A 7337-nucleotide genomic window follows, 5' to 3' on the forward strand; every position below is an offset into this window, starting at 1 on the left:
AGTACATGAAGGGTAAGGAAAATGTAGTTGCGGATGCACTTTCACGCATATGCACGCTTGTCACTAAACTTGAGTTGAATGTTATTGGCTTTGAGCACATAAAAGACTTGTATGCTAATGATCCATCTTTTGCTACTACTTATGCTAAATGTTTGACACATACATCTTGGGAACAATATTACATCAAGGATGGATATCTTATGAGAGCTAACAAACTATGCATTCTCGAGTCTTCTCTTCGTTTGCTCCTTTTGCACGAGGCTTATGGAGGCGGACTCATGGGACATTTTGGACGCGACAAGATATTCGCCACGCTCTCCAAGAACTACTTTTGGCTCAAGATGTTCCGCGACGTCTCACGCTTCACCAACCGATGCTCTACATGTCGCAAAGCTAAGTCTAAAGCTCAATCTCATGGTCTTTACATGCCTCTTCCTATTCCTTATCAACCTTGGGAAGACATTAGCATGGATTTTGTACTTGGTTTGCCTAGAACTCAAAATGGCAAGGATTCCGTGTTTGTTGTTGTGGGCCGATTTTCTAAGATGGCACATTTCATTCCTTGCAACAAGATAGACGATGCTTCACACATTGCAAATCTCTTTTGTAGGGAAATCTTGCGCCTCCATGGAGTACCAAAGACAATCGTCTCCGACCACGACGTCAAGTTCTTGAGTTACTTTTGTAAGACGCTATGCGCCAAGCTCGGAATCAAGCTCTTGTTCTCATCCGCATACCATCCTCAAACCAACGTCCAAACGGAGGAGACGAACCGTACACTCTCCACTCTACTTCGTGTGTTGATCAAGAAGAACATCAAGGAGTGGGAGGAGTGTCTACCCATCGCCGAGTACGCCTACAACCGTGCAAGACATTCGACGACCGACAAGTCCCCTTTCGAGGTCGTCTACGGCTTCAACCCGTTGTCCCCATTGGACATTCTACCTCTTCCTCTACAAGAGCGCACCAACCTCAACGCAAGTGCCCGTGCAAGCTACATCAAGAAGATGCATGAAGATACAAGGCACACCATCGAGCGCCAAGTACAACGACTCGCGGCCAAACTCAACGTCAACAAGCACCCATGATATTCAACATTGGAGACCTTGTGTGGCTACACCTTCGCAAGGACCGCTTCCCCAAAGAACGAAAGTCCAAGCTTCTCCCTCGAGTCGATGGACCCTTCAAGGTGCTAGCACGCTACAACAACAACGCTTACAAGATCGATCTCCCATGCGACAAGTACAACGTGAGCGACATCTTTAACGTCTCTGATCTCTCCCCGTACCATGGTGTTGAGGATTTTGATCCGAGGTCGGATCTTTCCCAAGGGAGGGGGGAGATGATGCGGAGCATCCATCGGTCATCCCATTGGACCTTCCATCGTCTCACCAAGCACCAAGAGGACCCATGACTAGAGCACGAGCTAGAGCTCTTGAGACCGAGGTGACTTCTCTCCTTAGTGATATCTCATTTGATCCTCTCGAGACATGGCTACTACCTAAGTCCAGAATGTTGTGCATGATTAGGTACCAAGAGGACCCTCTCGACGATGTACATGAAGATGGTCGAGACCCCAAGTCCACGGAAGAAGAGAACCAACGAAAGAAGGCAAGAACAGCCTCCAGGCACCGGACATCCGGCCAGGACCCTGGACATCCGGCCCCTGGAGATCTACACGGCCAGGACTCTGCAGAAGAAGCTAGAGGGACCGGACATCCGGCGTCCAGCCCGGACATCCGGCCCCCCTCACCGGAAATCCGGCCAAAATCCCGGACATCTGGCACCAGCGTCCAGGGAGCACAGAAGGTTGCCCCGTCAGCTCGGACATCCGGCCCACACCCCGGACATCCGGCGCCTCCCGAAGCAATGGACATCCGGCCCCTCCGAGCGGACATCTGGCGCCGCCCATCCAGAGGACAGAATGGCCATCTGCACTAGCCCGGACATCCGGCCCTTCAGCCCGGACATCCGGCCCCTCGCGAGCCACCGGACATCCGGCCTTCCCTGTTTGTGCACAGTGTAGGGCCGAGGGCCATGTACCCCTCTTCGCCCCTAGACTATATATACTCCATCACCACCTACATTTTAGGGTTAGCATTGTGATAGCTCATTTAGAGATAGAGCTCTGCTCATCTGTACCGGATCTACTCCACGTAAGGGACCGTGCCTCTTCGGAGAAGATCCATTCGGATTCAAGGCCTCCATCCGGAGAAGACAATCAAGACCTCCCCACGGGGAAGAACAGTTACTCTTGTATCTTCCTTTGTTGCTTTTGGATCTCGTGATACTTTATGCTTTCGGTGATCTAGCCCTTGTGTGATCGATTCCTTGTCGGTTGAGTGTCTCTCTCATTTTTTCCCGTGATTTCCCTTGTGTTCTTCCGCGCGTTCTTCGTGTTTCCCCGTAGGATCCACTCCAAACGTAAAGATCGGCCCCTAGGGTTCCGCCCTACATCATCTATGTTTGACATGGGTCTGTTCTTGCTGGCTAACGGTATCCACACCAAAATGGACACCCCGCGGGCCCGTTTCTTTTGGGAAGGAGCGGGACCGAAGCGTAAATACCACATGGTTAAATGGCAGGCCGTGTGTAGACCTAAAGCCCAGGGGGGCCTCGGGATCATCAACTCTAAGTTGATGAATATTGCACTTATGTGCAAGTGGATTTGGAAGCTGTCTCAGGGAGAGACCGGCCTCTCGATGGATCTCCTTCGTGCCAAATAATTTCCGGAGGGGAATTTCTTCGAAGCAGCGGCACACGGATCACCGTTCTGGAACTCCATCCAATCCCTAAAACCGTTCTTCGCCAGGGGTGCGAGGTTTTCGGTTAATAATGGACGCTCCACGCGTTTCTGGCTCGACATTTGGATAGGCCAACATCCTCTTTGGTCGGAATTCCGCCAACTATACTCCATCGTTGTCCAGCCCAACCAATTGGTTGCTTCGGCTCTTAGCTCCTCCCCGTCCCTTATCCACTTTAGACGGAAGCTCTCGGGGCCAGAGAGGGAGGATTGGGATCACCTTCGGGCTAAGATAGCGGAAGTTCGCTTGTCGAACAGCGCGGATACGGTGTCCTGGAGGCTTTCGGGCTTAGGCAAATTTACTGTCAAGTCCCTTTATAGAGAGTTGTCCCGAGGCCATGTCCCTATGGCTGCCGCGGGGCTTTGGAAGGCTTGAATTCCTCTCAAGATCAAGGTGTTCCTCTGGCAACTTTGCCAAGACCGCCTACCTACTTCCATCAATATTGCCAAATGCAATGGCCCTGCCTCCGGGCCTTGTGCATTGTGTGGTGTCCCGGAAGATGCTGACCATGTGTTCTTCCGGTGCTCTTTGGCGCGCTTTGCCTGGAGCACGGTCCGCGAGGCCGTGGGGGTGGATTGGGATCCATGCTCCCACCCAGAGCTCGTGTCATCTTTGTCCTCGGTCCAGGGTTCTTCGCGTCGTGTTATGTGGACAAGTGCGGCGGCCATGTTGTGGGCTTTGTGGCATATTCGTAACAAGTTTACTATTGAGGGTGTGTTCTCCTCTCACCCTGCTGACATAATCTACAAATGCATCTTGTTCTTGCAGCAATGGGCCCCGCTGGGAAGGCAACAGGACTCTGATCTACATCTTCTGGCTCTAGCTCGCCTTCGCTCTGTCTACTCCGCATCGCGAGCCCCGTCGCCTCCTTCCACTGCCTCATAGGGATGGGTGGCCCCTTTTGGAAGTGTTTTCTCCGAGCCTGCGTGCTCTAATGTTGGCTGGACATGCCATGTAATGCACTTTCCCATGCGTCGTTTCGTTTGTGGTGTGTCTAAGACCCCGGGAGACTAGGTCTGTTTATGTTCGTTTGGTCGTTTGGTTGTGCACGCTGCCTAAGTTGAGGGCTTTATTAATTTAAAGTCGGACGTCCCTGACGTCTATGTTCTAAAAAAAATAGTGGTGCATATCTTGGCATCAACTTTTGTGTCACAAAGTTGTCATCGCATACACAATTGCTATCTTGGTTCGTGACATTTTGCATGAGAAAAGAGCTCAAAAGTGAAAGAGCCACCCAAGCTTTTAAGCAAAGAGGAAAGATAAGCAAAGAACTTATGAGCAAGAACCATAGCATCATACTACATTAAGATTATCATACTCGATCATCTTGGATCATAGCACCGAAATACCATACATATAGCATACTTGGGATAGAGATCGTTGCATTTTTTCCTAGTAGGTTGTGCACAAGTTCCGTATCTGCCTATTGTGCAATTGTGCTAGCGTCTCTCTAGTATTGTGCAACAACAGCATTTTCGTGGACTCCACATTTTGGCTCAATTTTGGTTTGCACAATCCCACTTATCTATTTGCGTGTGTGTTTCCGTGTACCACTACTTGCTTGGTATACTTGTTGCATTTGTAAATTTGTGAATCTTTTCCAACATTATTGAAGCTCACTTATAATTGCATCAAATTTTGTGCCACCATCCTAACCAAGCTCCACCATAAGCTTTTACTTGTGTAGGTGTGAGAACCTACAAGAATTGGTACCAATAGTGCTATTTCATTGTCCGCATTTGAGTGAACTTGATTCATCGTCAACATCAGTCAAGGTACATTGGTATAAGTTCTTCTCTTTCTACCACTCACATTTTTCTTGGAATGATGGATAGACCGAGTACGCGTGGTCCCCTTTTTTCTCCACACTTCCTACTGTGCCCTTGTCACCCGCCTTCCATGCAGCCACTCAGAGGCCTGGGTTAACTGCGGGGCATGAATCGAGGAGCGCATGCGCGCATGCAAGGCTAGAGTTGAGGCGATTTGGTAGGAAGAGCCAATCAACTGCATGCAATTAACAATGGCCAGCATCGTATCTCACGTAGAAGCAGGGGCAAATTGGTCCAGAAGTAATCCATTCTTTCCTTGGTATGTGTGCGAGAAGTTATACGCAGAGTAAAAAAAATCGGAGGGAGTACTCTATCCGCTCTGTAAGTTAAGAGGTCTACACGTTTTAGGAATTTAGTTTTATCACCTGTTAGACCTGGATTAAGTGGTGAAACTGGAAATTTCAAGTATCAAATTGAAAAACTTGATATCAGCAATACAGTATTCAGGACAACTAAATAGTAGTCTCTATGTTGCCTGAAGTTTTACCAGCTTTCGAGTTTTCCATCTTGATGATGTTTTCACAACGTTTATTAGCCATGTGGATCAAATTTGTCTTGGTACTTGCCGGAATGTTAGTGTACAGCATATTATCCAAGGACACCATTGGAAAATGACTAACTTGGTTTTCTTTTGTTTCAGGGTTATGATATTAGCTTCCTCATAACAAACTACCACTGTGAGGACATGCACAAGCATAAGCTCATAGATTTCATTGTTCAGTTTATGGAGGTAGGTAAAGGTCTAGTAATGAACAGCTGACAGCAAGAGTAAGTTTGGACATGTTTGTAGTTTCTGAAATGTTATCTTACGTGCCTCTATGTAAAATAAGCACTCACAGTTTGTACTGAAATCACAAATGAATCCTTATACAAATAATTTCAGAGTACATCCATCATAAAACGTCTGTGCACCCAGCTTGGCGATTGCCCATAAAGTGTTACCAGTCTTGGAGTGCCCATTTTACACGTGAAGAAGAACAAAATGCAGAAGACTCACAATCATGTTTTTCTTTCACAGTAGAGCTAAAAAAATTGCCCATAAAGTGTTGCCAGTCTTGAACATGCTTTGACACACATATGCATCTTCGTGTCGTAGGACATTGACAAGGAGATCAGCGAGCTGAAGCTGTCGGTGAACACACATGGCCGGCTGGTGGCAACCGAGTTCCTAAAGCAGTTCATCTGATCCGACTTCTCATCGCGGAAGGACCAACTCTCCATTGGGAGTTTCTCGGCCTCCTCCCTGGAGGTGTAGGGTGCTTTCTCAGGGTAATGAGCTTCTGGAGTACTGGTGCACCCAGTCGATGACAAATGCAAGGAATAGTGTGTGTCCTGCTAGGAGCCATGAGCTGTTAGAAGTGTGGTGCCAGGTTTAACTATGAATGTGTATTCTACTCTACTTATTGTTTGATAGAGGGCAATATATTAGTGTATTAGACATAGGGGAAATGGAGTTCTGCATTCATCAAAGTATATCCTTAATGCCTGGAAATAATCTTTGGAGGTCCGTCTTCCTCATTTTAGTTCTGAATCTTCCTATGTATGAACTGTAATTTCAAGGAATATTTGTGCACTTGTATGGATACAGTACACTGTATGCTACAGAGTACAGACCCATATACCAAGTCCAATAGTATACCATGACTTGAGACTTTCCCATGAAATAATTACTTCAACTGCAACTGATTCATGAAAGCCAATATTAAATCATGTTTGATTTTGTTAGCTGCACCTGCCCTAGTTTGCACTCCATGATTTCCAAATCGTAAGGACATCTCTAATGCAAGGAAAACAGTACTACAATTGAAAAAGGGAAGTTGTTTTTGGTAAGAAGTGCAACTCTTGAAAAGATGCAAGCCTTCTTAACAAAAAACAATTTTCCTTTTCCAAAAACACGATGACATGTTATACTAGAATACAGTTCAAAATCTCTACGAGAATCGGGGATAAATTACTACATTCCAACACATGGTCTAGTCAGTTCTACAAAGCGCATTCTGAAACCCGATCTTTCTCCCATATCCATCTCACCATCCCTGACATTTTCAGTGCCTCAAAACAAACTACAGAGCACAAAGTACATCCATCCATATCACCATAAGTTAGAGAGGGGAATGAAAGCCAAGAACCACATCAAGAGCCTTGGCTATGAGCGCTTCGAGTTCGAGACAGTTACATGCCGCGGGTCAACCAATTCAGCCTTTGTAGTGAAGCTGGGACAGCAGGATCTGGTTGTCTTCCAGCAGCCGGTCGTACTCGAGGAGCAGCTCTTCAGATTGCTTCTGCAGGGCGTTGACATGGGCCTCTGCATCATACGCTTTCCTGGTGATCCTCGGACTCAGATTTCAGCTTCTTCATGTCCTCGCTCAGCTTGGCCATGTCCTGCTGAAGCTTCTTCATCTCGCTGGCCGATTTCTCCTCCTTCTCGCGCAAGGACAGGTTCTCCATTTGGAGCTTCTCGACCTCTTCCCTGGAGGTGTTGGCTGATTTCCTCAGGGTGATGAGCTTCCGAAGGTAGTGGTGCAACCAGTCGATGACAAACGCGAGGAATAGTGTGTATCCTGCAACGAGCGATGAGCTGTTAGAAGGTTGAAAAAAGATCCGGTATTCCAACTCGGTATCAACATCAATAAAAATGAATGTATTCTGCATTCCTGTCAAACTCCCCCCTCCCGCGCTATATAAACCATAGGCCCGGCCATAG

The 7337-nt window shown here is 47.4% G+C and overlaps 1 long non-coding RNA gene and 1 pseudogene across 1 annotated transcript; one reads left to right on the forward strand and one right to left on the reverse strand.

Moving 5' to 3' along the window:
* Positions 1-4530: 4530 nt before the first annotated feature.
* LOC123041230 (uncharacterized) lies at positions 4531-6328 on the forward strand. The gene is made up of 2 exons (XR_006418430.1): positions 4531-5363; positions 5730-6328. It is a non-coding gene; the product is annotated as an uncharacterized lncRNA (long non-coding RNA).
* Positions 6329-6333: 5 nt separating this feature from the next.
* LOC123041229 (B-cell receptor-associated protein 31-like) overlaps positions 6334-7337 on the reverse strand; it is a 1889-nt pseudogene continuing 885 nt past the window's right edge.

The sequence above is a fragment of the Triticum aestivum genome, chromosome 2B (genome assembly GCF_018294505.1).
Source record: "Triticum aestivum cultivar Chinese Spring chromosome 2B, IWGSC CS RefSeq v2.1, whole genome shotgun sequence".
Taxonomy (NCBI): Eukaryota; Viridiplantae; Streptophyta; class Magnoliopsida; order Poales; family Poaceae; genus Triticum; species Triticum aestivum.